This window comes from Mustela erminea, chromosome X (assembly GCF_009829155.1).
Source record: "Mustela erminea isolate mMusErm1 chromosome X, mMusErm1.Pri, whole genome shotgun sequence".
In the NCBI taxonomy this organism is placed as follows: Eukaryota; Metazoa; Chordata; class Mammalia; order Carnivora; family Mustelidae; genus Mustela; species Mustela erminea.
In genome coordinates this window covers 3,689,829-3,714,147 of record NC_045635.1, presented here as the reverse complement: position 1 = coordinate 3,714,147, position 24,319 = coordinate 3,689,829, and the positions used below count along the sequence as shown (strand labels likewise).

At 44.5% G+C, this 24,319-nt stretch overlaps 1 protein-coding gene across 8 annotated transcripts in view; it reads left to right on the top strand.

The window, feature by feature from the left end:
- NLGN4X (neuroligin 4 X-linked) overlaps positions 1-24,319 on the top strand; it is a 298,374-nt gene that overhangs the window by 22,999 nt on the left and 251,056 nt on the right. For all 8 annotated transcript variants that reach the window (XM_032331040.1, XM_032331043.1, XM_032331041.1 and 5 more), the window contains 2 exons: positions 10,654-10,821; positions 14,680-14,766. The gene's annotated coding sequence lies outside the window, so the exon portion shown is untranslated. The remainder of the gene's footprint in view (positions 1-10,653; positions 10,822-14,679; positions 14,767-24,319) is intronic.

The following is a 24,319-nucleotide window of genomic DNA, read 5'->3' as shown; positions in this document are numbered from 1 at the left end:
AGTGGGGTGATGGGCCTCATTGGAGGGGCTCACCTTCCGTGGTTCCTGAAAGTCTGAACGAGAGACACGGCTGTTATCAACAATTTAATTCTGTAACCTCGCATTGTGTGTCTGTGGGGATGGGGTGGGACGGGGGAGGTTGCGCTGGTCTTTTCCTGTGCATATTTTAGCTTTTATATTGGCTGTGACGAGTATCATTTCATGGTCTGCATTTCATCGATCCTAAATGTCCTGACTACCTTTTTCCTTGCCTCCGTTTTTAAAACGTTGCTTTATATTTTTGAAATTCTTTTTTTTTTTAAAGATTTTATTTATTTATTTTACAGAGTTCACAAGCAGGCAGAGAGACAGGCAGAGAGAGAGGAGGAAGCAGGCTCCCTGCTGAGCAGAGAGCCCGATGCGGGGCTCGATCCCGGGACCCCGAGATCATGACCTGAGCTGAAGGCAGATGCTTTAACCTACTGAGCCACCCAGGCTCCCTACTTTGGAAGTTCTGATGCTGTGGCTAAAATATTCAAACTAGGGGCACCTGAGGGGCTCAGATGGCTGGGCATCTGCTTCGGCTCAGATCGTGGTCTCCGGGTCCTGGGATCAAGCACCAACCGTGTCATTGAGCTCCTGGCTCAACGGAGAGTCTCCTTCTCCATGTCTCTCTACCTCTCCCCCTGCTTGTGGAGCCCCCTCGCCCTTTCTTTGGTGAACAAATACAATCTTAAAAAAAAAAATCAATAAAAACTAAAATATTCAAGCTAACCAATGGAACAGATTTAAATTAAGTTTTTGTTGCCCAAGCAGAGAGGCAAGTATGCTCGGCTCTGGCAAAAGTATAAGAGGGGAGACCCATGGATTATGCAACTGTTCCGTACGGGGTTTGATGTATGTATGCAAATCGCTGCCTCCGACAATTTGAGCGGATGCGTGTGTGAATCTGAACTTCGCCAACAGCACCCAGCCTGACCTCATTCCTCAACCTCCTGCAAATACGCAGAAGCAGTGAGGTCGTTTCTATGGGGTGATAACACGCCTGGTTGAAAGGAAACCCATCCGGCCTGTCATCCAAATGCTCTGGTTCCCCAGTTCCAAATTCCCGCATCTGCATGTGTGTATGTGTGAGAGAGAGAGAGAGAGAGAGAGAGACACAGCGTACAATTTTCCCCATTGGTTTGTCTCCAGGTTTAACACCAGACATTCAAGGACAAACACCACGAGGGCAATCGTGTCATTTTGCAAATAAGCCAAGCATGGTGGGTGACATCGTGTCCCCCTCCAGAATGACAGGATGTGGTCCTGATGCCCAGCATGTCCCAATGTCACTTTATTTGGAAAAAGGTTCTTTGCAGATGCCGTGAAGCGATCAGGCAAGGGGGCCCTGATCCCGTGACCGCGGTGCGTCTCAGAGAGGGGCACAGCATATGCAGACACAGGCACCCACGCTGGGACGATAAAGCGAAAATGCAGACCCACAGGGAGAAGGCAGGCTCCTTGGGTCATTCACAGCAGCGGGGGTCCTGCCAACACCTTGAGTTTTGGCATTTGATGGGAGAATATATTAAACCTCAAGCGTGTGGTCCTTTGTCCCTGCAGTCCCAGGAGCCCCACCAAGATGCAGGGCTGTGTGCAGAACTGACCCAAAGGGAAGCAGCTTGGGTAGAGCCAGGTGAAGGGCAGAGCCCAGCCCAGCCCCTCGCTCTTTCCTTAGCCTCGTCTGGCTTTTCCGACGCCGTCCGGCATTGGCACGGGAGAGACATCTGTCCTCCAGAGTCCCCTCTGTGTCATCAGTGTTTCTGAGACGCTGCTGCGGCATCCTACCCCGGCACCCACATGTTCAGGGCATGGTTGTGGGGGAGAGGGTGGCGGTCCCCCTGTGTAATTGCAGCCTTCTGCGGGGACGTACTGGGGTTTCCTACTCCTCGACTGTGAAACGAGTGGGTTGGAATCATCCCTAGGTCCTCTCCAGCTCATTCTGCATGATTCCAGAGCCGCGATCATGGTAATTAAGACTCTTGACTTGAATGCTGCTCATTTCCAGCCCTGATTAGGGATATGCACGCTCCGTGTGTTTTCTGAATAAGCTTCATTGTGACCTGGTGAAGGGGTGCATGCGCGTTGAGAAGAGGGGCTGTGCGGCTAGACACGGGGACGTCTGGTACGCGTCCGGGGTGTTGACGTGCTGGACCACGTCGAGGTGATCCCAAGTCTGGCTGTTCAAGCACGGTGCAGCGTTTACGGGAGAAAAACCTATGCTGCGTTAAAATTCAATGGACGACGTGGGTATGATTTGTCACATCCTCTTTGCCTCTGTCTTGCTTCTGTGTCTCGCTCTAAGGAAAGATCAAGTCTGGCATGAGTTTTCTCCAGCGTATTTTCAACGTGTAATCATGCATGGTAAACAGTTGAGTGAGAACGATTTTTCAACGTTTCTAGGGTGGCATAGGCATGTCTTTTGTCTCCCAGTTGGTGTGAATGTCAGATCCTTTTGAAACTTTACCGAACGTTTTATGCGTTGAGCAATGAGCGCGTGTTGGGATGTTTCTGTGGGGGAAGGAAGGCACGTCGGCTCCCTCTTGGTGCGTGTGGTCCATTGTGGCCCAGAAATGATCACATTAAGACCATGTGACATCATTACCTTAAGAAGAGTGGCTCAGTGAATGTTTGCGGGGCTGGGAGAACTTGGAGATTCCTCATAGGGGATGCTCCTTCAGGGTTGGGTTCATGGGATGTCTTCCAAGGGAAGTTAAGACCTTCCAGTAGAGAGGGGGTTGTTTTAAATGGTGGGGAGGAGACAGATTTTGGAGCCTGAAAGTGTGGCATTCAGAGTGGGTGCTGAAAGACCCCTGTGATGTGAATGAGAGACAGAGCTGGCTTCTGGACTCTTGGTTTAGCCTCCATCCTGTGCCCATGCATCCGTGGCTCAGAGTAGGTTCCCACCCGTTTCATTTCTGTTCTTCGAATAATACTGTTGGGAAGATTCTCAGCAAAAGAAGGCACTGAACCCTAAGTCTTATGCTTTTGAAGCCCATCATCTAGGGCAGCGTTTCTCAACCTTGACTATCCGAACCCCCTGCAGAACTTCTGGGCTCCACCCATCAGAATTTCTGAGTTGGCGGATCCAAGATGGCACCCGCGTGAACTCGCTGCTACTGGTCCAGGAGAGGTCACACTCTGAGAACCGTTGCCTCTGGGTCTTTTCATGTTACATTTCCACAAACGACCTGTTTAACTTGTGATGCTCATGTACTATTTCGGTCCCTCCTACTTGGAAGGTGGCTTTCACACTAACTCTGGGTCTGGTAGTTTGGTTTTGACATGAGTCTTGCGCTTCTGATTTACACATTGTCTTTGTTTTCAGATTCCCGGTCAGTTCTAAGCAGTACCTATTTATTGGGCACCTACCATGTGCTGTGCACTGTGCGGGATGTAAAGATTAATAATAACCTCCATAAAAACTCATTGATATGCTGGATATTATTTATCCCCCCATGCTTCCAAAGGCTCGGCTCATAATTCAAATCACTTGAAGGCAGTCTATTGTTTTCCACTTCAGAGATCCAAGGGCACATTCTGTCTCAAACAAGGTCTTGTAATTCCAGGCTACATGCAGCTGCCTTGCCTTCAGAGATAAAGAAACCATGAATAGAGCTTCACTCATTCACTCCCTCATTCATTCCTTGGATAACCATATATGCACACCTTATTTTGAGAAGGTCACCAGACTAGATAATGCAAGGCGCAGAAACACAGATAAGATTCAACCCCTGATCCCGGTGAGATCACCATCGCAGGAGAGAAGACAGAATGATCGATGAAATACTTTTACTCCAAGGCATGTACACCACACAGTCCATAAGGACGATGAAAACACGACCTTGGGAAGATAGTCTTATTTTCCACTAGAGTCGTATTTGGCACTGGGATCACTTGGGACAATTTGTTATTTGTCTATCACTGCCTAAAACATTCCTCTGAAACACTGCTTAAAGCTGAAAATACTGATTATCTCATAGTTTTTCTGGAACTCAGGAATTCAAGGCTTGGTGGTTCCGGTTAGGGGTCTGGCGTGATGCTGCACTCCAGCTGGAGACTGGGGTGGACATTTGAGAAAGGCGGTGGAGAGTCTCCCTTACGTGTCCCTCCTTTAGCAGGAGGCCCTAGTTCTTTGCCACATGAGCCACTCCCTACGGCCAGGTACACCACTTGGGTGTTTGACTTCCTTGAGTTGGGGAGGAGAGAGACAGGCAGAGAGGGAGGGACCCTAAGATGCAAATTGTGGCCTTTTATGCCTTGAACTGGGAGGTTGGTTCATCTCAAGTTCATCTCAAGTTCTGCATGCTGTTGGTCACACCTGGCACCAGTTTGGAAGGGGACAGCTGGAGGGTGTTGGTACATGGAGGCTGGGACCATTGAGGACCACCATGGAAGCCAGTTTGTCAAGGAAACGTTTACAAAGAAGTTCCTCATGATCTGTGTCTCAGAATGGATGGGGTTTTGTGTGAAGAGCCAAGGAGGTATGAGTCGATCCAGGTGTGCAGCAAGTGTTGAATAAAGGCACGTCTCGAATGAGGACATACATGCATGTGACGTGTGATAATTTACACAGGTGCACGGGAATGGGTTGAGTGTCATCTCAAGCTCAGGTAGTTGCGTTGGATGACTAATAAATTGACATCAGGGCATTCTAGATGGTGGAACCCAATGGTAAAGCAAATAGGTGTTATTCCGTTGGCTCTGGTGGAGACCTGCTATTGCTTTTCTTGACGTGAACCACTCCCAGGATGTCAGTTTTAAGGCAGATATGATGGAGGTGGTTGGTTGGTAGTGATGGAGATGGAGGTGGAGGCCATGAGGTTAATAGTGTGAATTGAGACCTCGTGGCAGGAGAGGGTGAGGAATTCATGATACTCCCGCAAAGCCTCAGAAGATGGTATTGATGGCTCTGTCTTGCATAGAGGACCAAACAATGGGGTTGCCGGTGGAGGCTGGTGTTTTATGTCAGGTCATTTCGTTAAGGGAAGAGAGAGGGTTCAGAACTTGGGTGAGGGTTCAGAACATTGGTCAACATTGCCAGATGCTAAAGACATCTGTGAGACTCACAGAGAACAGGTGGTTCTTGGTGGTTTTCAGGTAACCGATGGACTTGAAAAGATGCACTTTTCAGTCTTCTACATTCTGTGGTTTATAGTGTTTCTTTCTGAAACTGGCCTCCCGTATTCATTATCAAGACCTTCCCCACCGTTCTCATCTGCCTGCAAACCTGCTTATGTCCTGACATGTCCTACCTTGAGGGAAGGACTTGTCATAACACACATTTCTTTATTTCTTCCTACATCTCTTCTGCTTTCTGATCTGACAGCTCACCTGGGCTCCGCGGCTTGCCACGGGCACCACTACACGTGCTGACACATTAGCAGAGCCAACGTTCTTCTTGGAGTTCCTCTGACATGTTCATCGTCCCTCCTTTATGGGGGCTTTATCCTTCCTTGAATTCCTGAACGTTCTCCCCTCTGGCTCCCCACTACTGCCTTTCGATTCCTTTAACGAACTTTTCTGACTCTGAACTTTTGGGCTGCTCCCTCTGCTTCAGTCCCAGACCACTTCTCCAGCTTCCAGACTGCCCCATGTAGCTCTGCCTCGGCTCGTGATACAACCGTGTCTTCCACCTGGGAGCCCCACGTGGGTCCACTTTCTGCTCTGACTTCTCTCTCAAGCCGCCTCCTGCTCTCACAGTTGCTTCTTTTTGGACAACTGCGTCTGTGTGCTCTGCCAAAGCTCAGTTCAGTGTGTCCAGGTTCTGCCCTTTGTCTTTCTTGCCAAGCTTGCTCCGTTTCCTGCATTTTGTTTCCCCAGGGGAGGCATCCTCTGCACGCAGGCCCTCATCCCGCGGTTTGCGCCCTCTGTCCAGTCTGCCTGCTGTCAATCATTTTCCAGGTCTCTCTTTATGGCCCTGACTGTGATGTGTCTCTACTGTCCACGGCCATGTTCTCACTTGACTTCTTCTACTTTACTACCGTCCGATAGGGCTGTTCACACTGTCCCATCTATTTCTAAACCTCTCCCTGCTCCACATTCCTCAACGATAGGTTGCATCAGAGGACTGTCCAGAAACTGTCCCCAAGCACACATGGTCTTCCATCTCCTGAACCAGCCACCCTCAAGTCCGTCCTGACCTCTCCTCCCTAAGCATCTCTGGGATTTGGGATTCGCTGAACCTGTTCCTGGTCTTCTCGCTCTGCCTCCCACGTCGGTTGGGAAAAGCACTCCTCAACTCCTGTGTGCCTCCTTTATTCACACACTCAGTACTTCCTGTCACCAAATGTATGGGGACCCCCACCGCTCCCCCCACTGAGCCATTCTTTGTGGCACTCGGAGGTTGTCCTACAATTCAGTTCAATTGGACACTAACTGCAGTCCGTGCATTTGCCACCAGTGAAGGGCTCAGTCCCAGAAGACCATCTCAACCGCAGATGTCAACTGCAAATGGTAGGTCCCCAGGTGACTCACAACTTTGCTCTAATCAGCTACAAATCAGAGGTTCCTACAACCCCCCCTTGGTTTGCATCGTTTGCTAGAACAGCTCACAGAACTCAGGGAAACATCTCCTTGATGTCTTCCAGTTAATCTTATAATAAAGGACACGATAACTGATACAGATGGAGAGATACATAGGATGAGGTCTGCGAGGGTCCTGCAAGGGAGCTTCTGTCCCCCTGGAGTTGGGGACGCCACCCTCCCAGCCATGGGTGTGGACACCAACCCCAGAACCTTCCTGAACTCTGTCCCTTTCATATTTGATGAAGACTTCATCAGGTACCCATGACCAATCTTTAACTCGGTCTCCAGCCCCTTCATGTTTCCAGAGGATGGAGCGGGGCTGGAAGTTCCAAACTTCCAACTGTGACATGGTTTTCCTGGTGACCAGCCCCCATTTTGAAGCTATGTGGGAGACCAGCAAGTGTTAGAACAAAAGACACTCCTCTTACTCAGGAAATTCCAAGGGGTTTAGGAGCTCTGTACGAGGAACCATGGCCAGAGACCAAGTATTAGCACAAAGATGTTCCTAGTGCTGTTATCACTTAGGGAATCCCAAGGGTTTTAGGAACTCTGGGCCAGGAACCCGAGGCAGGGAGAGAGAACCATACATTTTTTTTCCCCTAGTATTTCACACATATGTGTACCTTCTCCATCTCATGAGGCTAAGATTGCCTTGTACTTTCTTTCTTCTCTAACGTTGGCATGCAGACCCTCATCTCCAGTAGAAAGTGCTCATCACTTTCTACCAAAGGGGCCAGGCTGTCTGATTTCCTCGCTATGGGAAGTTCATTTTTTCTCTTGTTTGTTTGTTTTTTAAAGATTTTGTTTTTATTTGACAGGGGCAGCGATAGAGGGAACAGAAGCACAGGGCATGGGAGAGGGAGAAGCAGGCTTCCCACTGAGCAGGGAGCCTGACACGGGGCTTGATCCCTGGACTCTGGGATCATGACCTGAGCTGAAGGCAGACGCCCTTCCGCTCAGGCGCCCCTGAAGTTGATTTTTTCATGGTCCAGTTTTCTTACCCATAAGGGAGTTATGAAGAGAGTCCCTCCATCTAGAGGTGTTTGCAAGACGAGTAAGTTCATGAAGCATGTAAAATACCTAAAAATAGAGGCGCATCATAAGGCAGGCTTTTTATAGTATTTATCTTTGATCTTCCTTCCTCTTGTTCTGAAATGTTTTACAAGGCATGGCTACATGTGACCCTTAGACTCAACCCCAGATTCTCTTTATTGACCTATTTGACTTTACACAGCGAGTCTGGTGCCCCCCTCCCCAGCTTGACCCCACAGCACTGTGGGATTACCACCCTCCTGGTACACCAGTTGTCTTTGACTTTTGTGCTCTAACTAAGCGTGTACCGACTTAGGGCCTTGCCGGTTCCCCTTCTCCTATGTTCTCTCTTCCCACGTAACGTGGGTTACATGCTCTCCTGTCTCCATATTTAACCCACTGTTGAAGTCCTTCTTGGAGCTCCGTCGCCTTGAAAAGCATTTTGGTTTTTGCCCACCTAGGTGTATTTTAATGTTTTCCTGCCTTCCCTTAAACACGTGTGTTTCGGCGAGTTCGGCTCAGAGGAGGCGCCGGTTGGGTGATTGTTGGAGAAGTGAGTAGTTGCCAGACGCTCTGTGGGTTTTCACTCAATGAAGGAGAAAAGCAAACGTTGCTGTTAAGAACCCGGCCACCTCCGTTTCTTGAAAAAAGGTCGCCGAGCCAGAGAGAGTATGAGAGGACATCTTTGATCCTTTATTTAATGTAGTTGTAGCGGCAAGTTTGTCTAACCCCTAAGGGAACATCGCTCTTCCTCAATTATCGAGCTTATAAACGAGCATGATTAACGGAAAATGTGAGGATTAGTCAATATACTTATGTGATTTATTTTTAGAAGGCTTTTATCTTTTTTTTTTTCCTGCCAGTATGCATGTTCCTAGACTTTTACAATTTTTCTTCTGTATTTTTTTTTTAAAGACAGCATCGGTGAACGGCTTCCAATTTCCCATTCTAGCCCATGCCTATAGAATTGAGAGTGATAAATTTTAGGGATGCTAAGGATTTTGGAGCTTAATTATTTTATGTCTTACACGAAAGCCATAAATTTGCGGGCTCTGTTGTTTGTGTCTACTCCTTGCTGAACAGATGACTCAAGTATTTTTTAATTTCGTTGTAAAGGTTTGGGTCAAAACTAGCCCATGTGGGGCAAGAAATGAATTCTTTGAGAGTTCATCTGAATTTTGGGTTGATTCGGGAGGAGTAGAATTGTGCAGCACTGTAATTGACAGTATATATTTTAAGTTAACACTTTTTCCATTCTGAAGGGAAATTTGTCGCTCTGTTGTTTTTCACTCGGCTTTGATAATGCTAAAAATTAAACAGTTTGAACATTGTATAAAGCTGAAAGCAAATCCAAGGCAGAAACAGATGTTTTATTAAATATGCATCTTTTCAAAAATGGATATAATTTGGAAGATTGTTCTGTTTGAGAGATGGGAGATAAAATTTGGGTTACATGAATTAGGTTACTTATGTTAATTTGAACATTTATATACACATCTAGAAATATCCAGGATGACCCCCCCGAAACCTAGACATACATTGTCTTCTTATGTCAGCATGCCTTTTCTTTCTTTCCTTTTTTTTTTAATAGCTACCCAAGAAATCTCTCAAAATGAAATTTCCTCTCATCTTTCTTGCAGAAATTCGACAGGTCACTGTAACTCAAAAGAAATTTAAATAAAGAATGAATAACCCTGGGATTTTTTTCTTTTTTTAAAGATACTATTTATTTATTGGACAGACAGCGATCATAAGTAGGCAGAGAGGCAGGCACAGAAGGGGAAGCAGGCTCCCTGCTGAGCAGAGAGCCCGATGCAGGGGTCGATCCTAGGACCCTGGGATCATGACCGGAGCCGAAGGCAGAGGCCCCACCCACTGAGCCACCCAGGTGCCCCTAAGATTTTTAAAACATTTTTTAGGGGAACCTGGGTGGCTTAATTGCTTAAGCATTTGTTTTTGGCTCAGTTCATGATCTCAAGGTCCTGGGATCAAGCCCTGCATGGGGCTCCCTGCTCAGCGGGAAGCCTGCTTTTCCTTCTGCCCCTCACCCTCTGCTCTGACTCTCTCTCTCAAATGACATAAACAAAAATCTTAAAAAAAAATTGTGGAGCATAAGGAATAACACAGAGGACTTAAGGAGAAGGAAAGGACAAGTGAATTGGGGGAACTCGGGGGAGACGAACCATGGGAGACTGTGGATTCTGAGAAACAAACTGAGGGTTTTGGAGGGGAGGAGGGAGGAGTGTTGGGTGAGCCTGGTGGTGGGTATTGAGGAGGGCACGGATTGCACGGAGCACTGGGTGGGGTGCATAAACAGTGAATCTTGGAACCCTGAGAAAAATAAAATAAAATGAAAAAAATTGTTTTAAATGGCTCTGAAATATATTTAGGTTTTTCTTTTCTTTCTTTCTTTTTTTTTTTTTAGATTTTATTTATTTATTTGACAGGCAGAGATCATAAGAAGGCAGAGAGGCAGGCAGAGAGAGAAGGGGAAGCAGGCTCCCTGCTGAGCAGAGAGCTCGATGCGGTGCTCAATCCCAGGACCTTGAGATCATGACCTGAGCCGAAGGCAGAGATGTTAACCCACTGAGCCACCCAGGCACCCTGATATATGTTTAGGTTTTAAAAAAGAGTTTCTCTTCTCCTGGTTTTGTACACATGTGTGCAAGCCTGGTGCAGCCATTCGTAACGGTGCTGCTGAGGCCTAGGGAGTCCCGAACTGAGTCATGGTGTGGACCTCTTGAGGACCCCATGGGCTCTGGTGCAGCTGCCTGCTCATGCTTTCTGTAGGCTCTACTCTGGCAAATAAGGCCCTTCTCACCCCCTCTCTTTAGACACTCTTCTCTGCAGCTCCTAAGACTTTCCTGGGGTGGTCAGCTTCACTTAGCCTGGTACTTTCTATTCCTTTGTCACTGGAGTTCTGGACAATATTTATTACAAGTTACTTAGGTACAAAGGGATACAATTGTATCAATGCCCTCTTGGAAAGCCCACGCAAGCCCAAGACCTCTTGGAGGCCCACGGATGCCATCTTTTAGGAAGGCATTTATATCTTTCTCTCTTGTATTCTAGGTATCCTCTTGACCTACTACCCAGAGTGAATGGGAATGGCTATGAACGTCTTCACGAAGCTCCGTATCTTCAGTTGTAAAGATGAAAGCTTATGGAGAGGCTTCCTTGAAGCATTGTCTTAGTGTGGAGCTCATCATTCTCCATTCCACGCCTCCTGTTCCTCAAAAGGTCTGTATGCTTTGATGAAGGTACTGTCTACAGGCTAAGATTCTGTTGAAATGAAATGATAATGTTATCGCAACATTTGCTAATATATTAATGAGCTATGATATTGTTAATATATTAGTGACTCATAAATATTGCTTTAATTAGGGCTCAGTCACTAGGCTATGTGACTCTCAATCCTGGGGTTGTAGGTTCAAGTCCTATGTTCAGTGTGGACATGACTAAGAAAACCAAAAAAATGAAAAAAACCCCACAAACTTTAAAAAAAAAAAGGATTCTTTTCTATATCCATGAATAAATATTAAGTACAGAGCAAGTCATTACAAATGTAAGTGCGTGATAAGGTCAGACCTTAGATTATAAAGTGTAATATGACTTCCAAAATAATCAGCAATTTGTAGTCACGCTTCTCTGTCTTTTAAGACCTTCAGTATAGGCCATGCAGTCCAAATGTAATAGTAAAATCAACAAGTATTGTTTTTTCCATAGTCAATTATTGCATCCCCAAAGCATATTTTATTAATACGTTTTTCCCAAATATTACAGGTTCTTAAAAATTAGCATATAATGTATTATTAGCCCCAGGGTACAGGTCTGTGAATCATCAGGCTTACACACTTCACAGCACTCACCATAGCACATACCCTCCCCAATGTCCATAACCCAGCCGCCCTATCCCTACCCCCTCACCCCCAGCAACCCTCAGTTTATATTGTGAGATTAAGAGTCTCTTATGTTTTGTCTCCCTCCCTGGTCCCATCTTGTTTCATGTTTCTCTCCCTACCCGCCATGACCCCCTGCCTTGCCTCTCAAATTCCTCATATCCAGACAGATCACATGATAGTTCTCTTTCTCTTATTGACTTATTTCGCTTAGCATAATACCCTTTGGTTCCAATCATGTCTTTGCAAATGTCAAAATTCATGTCGTTTTTGATGGCTGCATAGTATTCCATTGTGTATGTATCTATATATCCCTCATCTTCTTAATCCATTCATCTGTGGGTGGACATCTAGGTTTTTTCCATAGTTTGGCTATAGTGGACGTTGCTGCTGTGAACATTGGGGTGCACATTTCCCTTCAGATCACTACATTTGTATCTTTAGGGTAAATACCCAATAGTCCATTGCTGGGTTGTAAGGTAGCTCTATTTTCAACTTTTTGAGGAACCTCCATGATGTTTTCCAGAGTGTCTGCACAGCTTGCATTCCTACCAACAGTGTAGGAGGGTTCGCCTTTCTCTGCATCCTCACCAACACCAAGAAGTATTTTTACCTTAAAAAAAGTAATATTTTAATCTAGAGAGTTTATTCTTTAACCTTCTTTAACATTCGACACATGACTATATCTTATAATATAGCTTCAGATACACAAAGTAAGGCTCCCCACAACATGTCCCATGGTGAATCATGAAGCCAAAAACAGATGAGAAAAATGGCGTATTTGCATGGGGGCCTGTTGGTGATTTCTATCCTTCCTTGATTTTCAACGGTTAGTCCCAAAGTGGCATAACTTGGATGGATATCCTAATGGGCCCATCTCTGTCTCAGACTCCTCAGTGTTGGGCAATTTCTCACAGAAAAACCAGTCTGGGAGAATGCTACGTTGTGAGTTCACACCTAAAGGGTTATCCTTGATGAAGAAACTAAAAATATTTGGAATGTATTTGGCCTTGCACAGCAGGAGACATAATACAATAAGATTGGGGGAGGGTAGGCTCCATTAAGAGAGGTGGGGGAGATGATGGGACGGGGGAAGCAGGACAGGTAGAAGCATTCCTGATGTAGGGTGTACCAGCTTCGAATACCGGTTGGTATTATGGAATACAGATGAACTGAGTTCTTCCCAGAGACTTCCAGTCAACTAGATGACCATGGGATAGGACTATTGATTTTGTTCTATCAGAGTTTAGTAATATCAGATTTTAAAATAAAACACAAGTCGATATGATGAATCATTCTGTCCTACTTGCGTATCTTAAAAACAAACAAACAAAATAAGGCAAGAAACCAACAAAAACTCAACCTCAAGATAATAATTAAGGACCATTTGTCTTGTCCCCATCACAAGAAAGAAAAAAATTCGGCCAGTCAGACATAATTCATACTAATGTTTCTAGAACTTTCCTCAACCACATATATAGTTAACTTTGTAGTTGTGTATTTAACACTTGTTTATGGGTCAGAGCCAAGAGAGGACCTGTGATCATAGTGAAATAGAAATAGGGCCAGTTTTCAAGTTGTGGTATTAATGGTACAGTGTGGGGATAGCTGGTGTTCAGTGAGCGTCTACTGCCTACATGACTCATGCACTATGAGTCTCTCATTGCTGTGGATATCAAATAGCCCATTTTGCGGGTGAAAAGCATTTCAGCTATAGATTCCCACAGTGTGTGTGTGTGTGGGGGGAAGCTGAGGATGTGAAACAGAAAAGATGTTCATTGTCCCACCTGAGCCTGGGTAGCAGGCTACCTCATTGGAGTCCAGCCCTCCGTTTGCGGCTCTGTGCTCTTGGGCTCATTGCCTAATATCCTTCTGGTTCCCCCTTTTCAGCTCATGGTGGTAATACTCTTCCCTACCTTCTATGCTTCTTGAGAAGATGATGTGTGAAATGTTGACCCAGTGTGTACATGTTAGCTATGATTCTTTTAGTGATGAGGCAGCTCGATTGGGTTAAGTGTGTGGTCATGGACGTACAGGGAGACTCAGCTCTGCCTCCCTCCGCCACAAAGCCTATGAGCCACGTGACTTAGCATGTGAACACTGGTTTTCCAACTATAAAACAGGTGTTCTGATAGCCACCCAGCACGGCTATAGAAGGGTCAGCGATGGGGAATGCCATTGTGATTGTGGTGACGTACGAATTCGTTTTCAAAAATATACTTAATCAACACTGTTCCTGAAACACCTAGTAATAAGTAATTGTGCTAGTTGATACAAGTAATCAAAGCATCCTTAAAATAGGAGCCTGCCTTCCGACAGTTTAATAATGTGCTAGCTCGTTAGCTTTGAAACCCAAAGACCTCATCTACTTGGTCCTAAGACTCCTCAAGCATTGAGGTAGCGTGAGGAGTGCATTAAATGAGGTAGTCTCTCTTTCCGCTCCCTCTCCTTCCTAGCACTCTGAAATGGTGTCCGTGGCAAGCTGGTATTCTGTCAAATAGCTCACAAGGACCCACTTGCCTTGTTGTGACCGTCACTTGTGAGTAGAAGGGGCAGCGTTGCGTGAGACGCTTCTAGACAGAAGATGTCATGTTGAGATGACAAGAAGAATGCTCGACAATCCTGGGAAGATTACTGCTGCAGTGAACGCGAGTTTTCTCACAGTGCAGCCAGGAAAGAGCCCAGTGTTACGCCTTCCCATCCTGACCCATTGCCTGTAGGGGAAAGCACAATGTCTGCAGACTCCGGCTTCATTCTTCTAACCAGAACACGGATGGGCTCTCTTGGCCAACTGCGTTTTGCAAGGATTTAAAACTCTTAAATAAGCTAGATCGCACGTAGACATGCGCTAAATTGATTGTCATCATCAAGAAGCATGGAACAGAGCCGGAATGAATGCAGACGAGACTGGAATTCTTAATCTGTCTCCATTGATTCTAAAAATCGTTTTGCCACATGATGACCAGTGTGGCGGGTCAGGGCTTCTACAGTTAGCCACACCTGTGCAGGTGTCCTATCATGATGAGCACCTAGACCAATGAGGAACCCAGTTAAGAATCCCTTTCTGCCATTACCAGCTGGTTCCTATAACAACCCATAAGAAAGTTTATGTGAGCAATAGAACATTGGCTTCGAAGCGGGCTCACCAATCTGTTTTATTGAGTGCACCAATGTCTCTTTGTCATTTTTATCTTAATAGGAACGGATGTGTTGAGATGGAAAAGATGGCAACTATATGTCCATGGAGGCATTTTTAAAGGCATCTTCTCAGAAGGACAATGTAATGGTGAGTATCAAAAGTGATCGTTGACTTCTGCCTACTTACGTTATTGAGGCATTTGTAGCCTGGCAATGCTTTCTGACTACTTTTGTAGTAAAAATAGTTTTCTCTCTCACAATCTGTTGGAAATGAACCAAAGTGCAAAGCGGTGGTTTGAAGCTCGTTTGGAGTGCTTTAATGGCATGCATTGGAAATTGAGGATTTTGTAATAATTGCTTCTTCCTCCAAATAGCTACAAGGCTGACTATATCTTATTAATTCAGTGTATGCAAATGAGAGGCTCAGCTTTCTGGTCACCTGTATAAACCGTTCCAAAATTGACTCTCAAGCCCATGGGACACTGAACACCCACTCTCTTCTAGAGAGAGCATCCCAAGCTATGAGGGCATGTGAATGATGGTGGCCCCTTGAGAATGGGATCCAAAATATCAAAGGTGTGGTTCTAATGCACGCCAAGGGCCCACTGAGACTATGGGATCTTTGCCTCTATCTGGAGAACAGGAATAGAGCAGATCCCAAGGAAGAGAACACGGGTAGAATATTTCTGTGATCTCTGGTTCTGAGCACTTGTTCATGGAATCATTGCACACTTCGAAATCTGGACCTGTCCCTTCCCGTGCTTAGATAGGAGAAAGGATGTGTTTTAATATGTTTCAGGTGAATGGTTATGTCTTTTCATGGCTCAGCTGTCAATTCAAGCCCTGCTGAGAAAGTATTTATGATTATATCATTCATATATCCACTATATACCATTTTTCTCATCCGTCTGCGGACCAAGCTTCCAAACATTTTCCACCATTGAGACCACAATCGGCTTTCACCTTCCTTAGACGTGACCACGAAATTTCATATCTTTCCTATGTCGGTAACAAATTTCCATAGGATTTCTGAATTCTACAAGATTGTCAAGGTCGTGGTTTTTATATGAAATCCTTGTTTCCAAGAAACTGGATCTGCAAACTCCGCCCTCACTTCCTGCCATAAAAAATGTGCTAGTTATTTTTTTTTTTCAAAGATTATTTTTAATTAACAAAGACTCACGCTGTCCCCCTTTTGTTATCAACATGCAGATTTGGAAGATGATTATAGATGGGAAGATGATTTCTATTTTGAGCTTGTGTAGGTTATTTTACCAAAGACATTCAACATACAGAGACATTTCTCATCAGCACATACACCTAAATCATCATTAACAGTACATTATGTAAATTCCTTTGTCTTTTGAATTGTGTAGCCTTCTAAAAAAAAAAAAAGCCCCTTTTTTTAAAAATTTCTCTGTGCCTGTTTTTATTTCCATTTTTCAGCCTGGAGGAGTATTGCTATCTCAGGGGGGCATGAAATCTTAGAATGCTTTGTCTTCCTTCTCACACTGTACAGTGTTGGAATGGCAGCCCGATGCGGCTTGGTCATAATCGTTCTGGTAGCCGCTGTGCTAGGAGCACTCTGCTTAATACAATCAGGCTGTCCCGCTTCCAAGGAGAAGCCGTGGTAATAGGTCTGGCATCGCGCTCTGAGCTGTGGACCGGTCACAGCTCATAATGTGACAGCTCCCGTAATGAAACCCGGAGGGAACATTATATAAATTGCGCCATCGGGAGAGCAAAATGAGGACTTCTGTATCTTGAAAGGCCTTTTGGGTTTTGGCTATGGTCACTTGGGCTCAATTTGCATTTGAAAGCACCAGGCATTATGGACGTGTGTGTGTGTGTGTGTGTGCGCGCGCGCATGTGTGCAAGAGGTTGTCTAAGTGCCCATCTGAATCAGGGCGTGCTCGGTGGTTCTTACACTTTGGGATGACCTTGATGAGGACTGATTCCAAATTGAAGCCTGTCTGAATTAGGGTGTCCTTGGCATTCACACTTGATGAGAGGTGATCCCCAGCTAAAACTTCCTGTGTTATATCCTGACGATGGCGTGGCTAGATGCAAAGCTTATGACGGAGTTTTCCTGCTTGGGCATTCCCAACATGTGTCCGTGAGAAGTGAGAGCTCTGTGGGTCTTCGTTTGCAGTCACTGTCATTTACAAGGGGGCTGGCAGGTGCATGGGGCAACGGTGCTGTGATCTAGGTCTGCTGCTAAGTAGCTCTTTCTTGATGACCAGGCTGCTGAGAAATGTAGAGAACAAAGAGACGGGACATCCATTACCCTTTCACCCGGGGGGCATCTGTGATTATAAATGATACCAATGAGCTTCCTAGGAAAAACTTTGAGGAAACCTCTCTGAGACTTGAAAATTTCAACGTATGCCCCTTGAATCATATTTTCTATGTTGCCTGATCATTGTCTGCTTTGGTAACATCTGTGAAAGGAAACTCTTTGCAGTGGATTTTCATACGTGTCTGAGATGGCTTTTGAAATTCCTCGGTTTTATTCCCAAGATGGCTTATTAGTTCCATTCAAAACTGATGATCAAGAGAAATTCCTTCCATCCTGTCCTGGAGTCCTAATTTTCATTTTTAAGTGAAGAGATGCAGAGAGATGCCTGGGTAGCTCAGTGGGTTAAGTGCCTGCCTTCGGCTCAGGTCACGATCCTGGGGTCCTGGGATCGAGCCCCTCATTGGGCTCCTTGCTCAGTGGGGAGCCTGCTTCCCCCTCTGCTGCTCCCCCTGCTTGTGCTCTCTCTCTGACAAATAAATAAAAATCTTAAAAAAAAATAGAGATGCAGAGATGAACCATGAATAGGGATTTCAGGATTATATGGAACTGAATTTATGAGTGCCTCACAGGTCCTGATGATGAGGACTAGCGTAGGGGCTAAGAATAAATTTGAATGTTCAGATAGTTTGTTTATACTCTAGTGCTGAGCTCATTATGCCAGTAGATCTGCTATTAAACGTTTTGTGATTCAGAGGGACACAGAGGAGTTCTGTCAATCCATTTAGTAAAGGGACTGGCATATAGACTTAAATATAATGATATAAAACTTACATAAATATAATATATGCAATGTGATTATAGGCCTATGGCATAAAAATATGTGATATGTAAAATATAATATCTAATACTGAAGATAAATATAAATACTTTGGTTTTCCTTGATCCTTTTTCTTTCAACGATTTTCTAAACCCATAATGTTTCCTTTGCACCAACACAGTACTTGTTGCTTTTCTCCCTAATTTAATGCTGCTTTTCTGCCGAAATATATATTTCAGAGTAGAATAAAGGGGCAATTGTATCTATTTATGTAGATTCTTTTACATTATTTATGAGTTATTTATGCCCAATTTTGTTCTTCTCTGGAGGACATCAATAAACTCAACTTTTGAGTAAATGACCTTGAAACATATGCAGGCACAAGGTGAGTCAGCCATGACTGTGGACAAGTGACCTGTTTCTATAAATTTCTATTGGAACCCAGTCCACACCGTGGCATTTATTTATTTATTGTCTGTGGCTCTTGTACACCTGCTGGGCCAAAATCAAATGACTGTCCCAGAGCACAGGGCCTGGAAAGCCAAACATATTTCTTCTTTGACTGTATACCATGAGTTTTCCCATCCATACTTGAGGACATGGCTTGATTCTTTGGAGGGCGGCAGGGCCATTCATGAAGAACATCGTGGATTCACAAATCAGTCATGAATATTAATATAAAATAAATTATGCATTCATGCAGAATACATGCATATACACACATGTGTGTGATACATGTGTGCACAAATATGTGCATTATGTATGTACACATATACATAAGATATATGTGCATACATGTTTTCACATGGAGAACATCTTGGATTCACAAATCAATCATGAATATTACTATAAAATAAATTATTCATTCATATATAATACATGCATATACACATTATATATGAGCCATGTGTGTGCACAGAAGACATGTGTATTATGTGTGTACACACATAAATAAGATACGTGTGCATACATGTTTTCACATGGAGAAATCTTGGATTTACAAATCAATAATGAATATTAATATAAAATAAATTATGAATGCGTATATAATACATACATGTACACATACACACGTGTATGATACATATGTGCACAGATGATAGGTGTATTATACATGTACATGCATATACATAAGATACGTGTGCATACGTGTTTTCACATGGAGAGCATCTTGGATTCACAAATCAGTCATGAATATTAATATAAGTCATACATGCATCTATGATACATACATGTACACACATGCACATAACACATGCATGCACACAAATGACACCGGATTATGTATGTACACACATAGATAAGGTATGTACATGCATGTTTTCACATGGAGAGCATCTTGCACTCACCAGCCATGAACATTAACATAAAATAAATTATGCATGCACATATAACACACATATGTGCATATGATACACGTGTGCACATGATGCATGTACTAGACATGTGCGCACATATACACAAGCTACATGTGTGTGCATATGTGTTTTCGCGTTAGGAATGCCATTAATGCCTCCTCTACACTCTTTTAGACATAGAGCTGGTGTTTGTTACCTGCAACATGGTATTCATGCGTGAGTGGGGTCTGGGAGCACTCGGGAACGTCACCTGTGACGTCTCCACGCACCAAGGAGAGATTTGACGACCATCCATACAGCATGTATGGTGCCGCAGACATACACCTGTTACCATGCCTCCTCTTCAACTCTTGTAGCAATAATTCTGACGGCTGCGTCTGTTAGGACTCAGGCTCCCTTTAAGGACCGGAGTGGCCATGCCCCCGTCCACTTGTTTTGTCATCTAGAAGAAAGAGCACTTGATTCAGTGCACGCAATTATCGTCACTTCATTCTGCTTCACTAAACTTTTGAGCAAAGGGCATTGGGTAAAGTTAAAGCCAAGGAGTTCATTGATTACATTTTCGGTGTGTTTGAGAATTTGAGAGCAAGAAAATTCTGACTCAGCATGCTTCCTTGAAGTGGGTAATTAATATCCATAGGGAATGGGGCTGTTTTGTTGTTCTCTGGCAGGTTGTTGGATGTCCTACTTGGCATGCTGTGGTAGTAAATATTAACAAACTACATTTCACTTGTAGATGATTGAGGATCTTTCGCTTAAGCATGTTCCTTTACATGCCCTACTTCTTTCCCTTTTTATAGCGACTGCCGAAACAGGAGTGTCTGTGGAATCCCTCAAGACGAATTTATTTAACCATGACGTGGGACAATGGGGAAAGGCAACATTTAGGACTTGGGTGGGGCAGAATGTAACTGAACCCATGCAAGCATGGTTAATACACTGGGCAGCAGCACTGTTCCTTATCCCTTTACAAGAACCTTCACATAGTCCTTTATATGCAGTTGGCAGTGGACATAGAAAACTTCCCCTCTTCCCTGTACCAAGCACAATGCATGGCGCATAGGAGATTCTCAGGAAGGCCTGGGGCAATGCAGGTCAGCACTCTCAAATGCGTAGTTTTGAAGTGGGGTGAGGCCCAGTCCTGGCTAAGTAGACCACGTAGGTAAGGAACTGGACTACTCTTAACTCCTCCTGTCCGTTCGCTGAGAAGGGGAGAGAATGAGCCTGCAGGAAGCCAATGTCATCCGACTCAGGGAAGGTATCCTTCTGTGCCTAAAGCTTCCCTGCACAGTGGTCCAGAGCTGACCAGCCTCTGAGAGGATGCAACTTTTTTCTATTACACAGAAAATTCTTCTGCATGTCTTTCTTAACGTGATGACATCATTGCAGAACGTATGTTTTAGTAAGGGGGATTCTGACCACCCATTAGGATGTCTTTGCTCGGGAGGGTATCCCACACCATAATGCTGGTCTCTGACAGCAGCTGGGTGTCCTACAGTTCTACCTGGAGACAGGGTCGGATCCTGCAGGGTAAGGGCTCAGTCCGGCAAGACTGCCCACCTTACACGTCACATGCCAATGTCAAGTTCACACTGTTACTTCTGACCCACAAGCTGTATAGATCAGAGGTTCCAACGATGCTCTCCTTGGGTTCTATTAATCTGTGAAAGCAGTTGATCCACAGAACTCAAAAAGAAACATGTTATTCTCTCCATTATAGGGTTATTATTAAGGGGTACAACTCAGGAGTAACCCAGTAACATATGGACAAAGGCTCTGGCATGCTCATAGTCTCTCCGGGTCTTCCTCTCTCCCCAAGCCCTCCCCATCTTCACCAACCTGTAAGCTCTCTGAAACCCATTCTTTTGGGTGTTTATGGAGGCTTCTTCATTACACAGACATGATTGGTTAAATCATTGGGGCTGGTGACCGATCCAACCTTCAGCTCTTCTCCCCTTTCTGGGGTTCGAGGTAGGTAGGTCAGAGCCAGGACAGAAAGTTCCACTTCTAATCAATCACACAGGTGTCTCTGCTAGCTACCAGCTTCCCTTCCTAGATACTTGCCCAAAATTGCCTCATAACATAACCAAAACACCTTCATTGCTCTCAACACTTAGTAAATTCCCAGGGTTTTAGGAGCTCTATGCTAAGAAAGACGATCAAATAAATTTTCTTACTATAAATCCCAGTATCACACTCAGGAAGCCAGGCATTTTATTTTTATCTACAGATGAATGAGTATTATTTTCTTCCTTGAATTTTGCTAACCTGGAATAAGAAGAAAATAAATATGGTGTCTTAGGCCATTTGTCTATAGGTAACAGGCACTTGGAGGCAAAGCAGTGGTTCCTCCCTCCCCCAATTCTTGATCTAGTCTCATACATATGCACAGAAGAATATAAATTATTTAGCATTGACTTATCTGTAATTAAGTCTTCTAAATGGACTAGTATTTTAGCCGCTATATTTTCTTCTCAATTACTTAGAAAATTCAAGCCTTCCTTGGGGAACGCTTGGTTTTTCACTTGCGCTTTTAATGGTAATTGATTGGCTTGTTCAAATGATGCTGTTCTGGGAAGAAGGTTAACAAATAAAATCTGGCGAGGTGACAAGGCAAGGGCGTCGGGTGAATGACGAGTATTCTGAGTCCAAGATAGGTGACCTCACGAATTTCTTACCTTTCCAGAGTGACCGATTCAGGAGGGAGGTGTTTACCATGGGACGGGGGCTGGCCACAGAGTCATCGTTTCAGAGTAGGTGTTCCTTTGGTCTGTCACTGGTAGGATTTACATGCCTTTTATAATCATGACTTCATTAGAAATCTCCACTAATTTAATATCTCAAACAGTCTCCTGTTGAGTGTGGAACCCAACCTGGGGCTCAGTCTCATAACCTTGAGATCCTGACCTGAACTGAGACCAAGGGTCAGACGCACCACGGGCGGCAGCCCCCAGGCATCATTAATTTAATTGTTTTGATAAGATATCATCAGTTGCATAAGTTAAATATGTAAAAATATTTAAACCCAAAACTTGCTCAAAAATTAATGAATCAGGGTAACTACAGCTGACCGTGCATGACTATCCTTTATCATTTTATGTTTGGAAACATCAAAGTATCATGCCAACGTGTCCTGATACTGGTCCCGTTTCACCACCACCAACACTGAAAACGCATCCCCATTTCTGTGGTGTTAAGTCTTAGAACCAGTCTTGGAAATGATGTGACATCAACCATCGCTTACATTTTTTAAAAGGAACAAAATATTATTGAGTTGGGATTCCAGTATAGCTGACCAGAATAAGAGTGGATTTAAGGAGGAAGTCCGTTTAAGGCAATTTCATCGAATGTGTGTGGTGGTGTTTGAAGGCGTTCTCAACAGGGCTGCCATCTTGTTTTTGTGATTCTGAAAATCCTTGGTTTGATTTTTTTTTAATTTTATTTATTTATTTGACAGTGAGAGATCACAAGTAGACAGAGAGGCAGGCAGAGAGAGAGAGGGAAGCAGGCTCCCCGCTGAGCAGAGAGCCCAATGTGGGACTCGATCCCAGGACCCTGAGATCATAACCTGAGCCGAAGGCAGCGGCTTAACCCACTGAGCCACCCAGGTGCCCATGGTTTGATTTATTTTAAAGAGTCATTGGAACAATCCATTATTTCTTTCTTTCTTTCTTTCTTTCTTTCTTTCTTTCTTTCTTTCCTTCTTTCTTTCTTTCTTTCTTTCTTTCTTTCTTTTTTTCAAAAGAACTTACCAAATAATTTGACTGTTCAGGGCTGAGAAAACAAACACCAGCTCTAATGGTGCACGTGTCCTCACCAAGGCTCTGTGCTAGATGCTCAGCGATCTCTCTTCTTCATTTCTTACGTGCCCTGTATTTGGAAATGCAATGGCATTCTTGCACATCCAAAAGGCACTATTCTGCTGTTCTGTACCTTTGCCTGCTCTGTGTTTCTTAAAAAAACGAGTGATCATTACGTTCCTCTGTTGCTACTCTTCCTCCCAGGTATGAGTATCTCATGGCTGCTGTAACAGATGATCACAACCTTAACGGTCTGCACAGCACACATGAATGAATACAGCTCTGGATGCCAGTTGTTGGGGGCAAACACCCAAGTGTCCCCCTGGGCTGGTGCCTCCTGCAAGTGCTAGGGGAGGACATGTTTTCTTGCATTTTGGCACATCAAGGGGTGGCCACCTTTCCTTCCCTTGTGGCTCCATATTCCTTTTCACCTCTCTACTTACTGGTCACATCGAGTCCCATCTTCTTCTCTGATGTCCTGCTGCCTTCTTCTAGTAAGGAACTTGTAATTCCTCTGGGCTTACCCAGATCATCCAGCACCATTTCTCCATCTCACGGTCCTATATTTAATCACACAGGCAAAACCCTTGTGAAGTCCTTTGCTGTGGAAGGTTATATACACTTGACTCTCGAACAATATGTGCCTGAACTTCTCAGGTTCACTGACACATACAATTTTTTTTTTTTTTTAAAGAAGATTTTATTTATTTGACACAGAGAGAGAGAGAAAGAGAGAGTACAAGCAGGAAGAATGGAAAGCAGAGGGAGAGGGAGAAGGAGACTCTCCACTGAGCAGAGAGCCCAATGCAGGGCTTGATCCCAGGGCCCCGAAATCATGACCTGAGATGAAGGCAGATGCTTAGCCAACTGAACCACCCAGGTGCCCTGAATTTCTTTTTATCAATATAACCTTGTAAATGTATTTTCTCTTCCTTGTGATTTTTCTTAAGAACATCTTCTTTTCTCTAGCTTACTTTGTTGTACAAATATAGTACATAATACATAGAACGTACAAAATACGTGTAAACTGACTTTATGTTTTTGGTAAGGCTTGCAGTCAAGAGTTGGCTGGAAGTAGGTATGTTTTGGGGGAATCAGAAGTTAGAGGTATATTTTCAATGTACAGGGGTCAGTGTCCCAGAGTTCCAGGATCAAGGGTTCTTGGGGATTTGGATATGCATGACTTTGGGGACGTGCAATCTTTAGTCTACCATGTATAGTTGGCCATGAGCTTGGGAGTGCCTGGAGATGAACCTCAGCTGTCCTCATCAATGACCTCCACGACATCTGTCTCCTCCCTTGGGATGCTCTCTTCATGTGTGATGGGCTCTTGTTTCTCCTTCTCCTTCCCGAGGCTGTTTCTCAGTCTTTCAGTAAGAACCCTCCTGACTTCTCCTTCACTGACGTTTCGTTGAGCTCTCGCTCACAAGTACATGCACTTAGCATGCTCCTTCCTTCTTTGCTGTCTCCTTCTGGAGTCCTACCCT